Source organism: Suricata suricatta, chromosome 11 (genome assembly GCF_006229205.1).
Source record: "Suricata suricatta isolate VVHF042 chromosome 11, meerkat_22Aug2017_6uvM2_HiC, whole genome shotgun sequence".
Taxonomy (NCBI): Eukaryota; Metazoa; Chordata; class Mammalia; order Carnivora; family Herpestidae; genus Suricata; species Suricata suricatta.
In genome coordinates, this window is record NC_043710.1 from 48,791,535 (window position 1) to 48,792,065 (window position 531).

Genomic DNA, 531 nt, shown 5'->3' on the forward strand with positions numbered 1-531 from the left:
AAAAAAAAAAACAAGGAAAGCCATAGAATTTATCTGATAGGTTATGTTAAAGATTAAATGCTGGAATGCACTTAGCACAGTGTTGGTAGGCAGGGCCCTCCAGTGCGATGCTTGTGTAATCCTCCGGAGCTCAGAGGGACCTCTGAATACAATGAAGTATCACCCTCCTGCTTGTTATATTATATGGCAAAAAGGGAGCTCATCAGGGTGTACCTCACATGGTCAGGTAGGCCCTTTAAAAGCAGAGAGTGTTCTCCACCGGTCACAGAGAAGAAGTCAGAAAAGTGCATTCCAGCTGGCCTGGAGAAAATTAAAAACATCCATGTGGTGAATGGCCTATGTGGCAAGGAAAGCCACAGGCCTCTGGGAGCTGAGCATGACTCCCAGCTGACAGCTGGCCAGACAACGGGGAACTCATTCCTGCAGCCACAAGGAACTCAGTTCTGCCAACAACATGAAGGAGCTCAGATGAGGACCTCGGGTCTCAGAAGAGAGCTGCACCCTGACTCTGACTGCAGCCTTGTGAGCCCT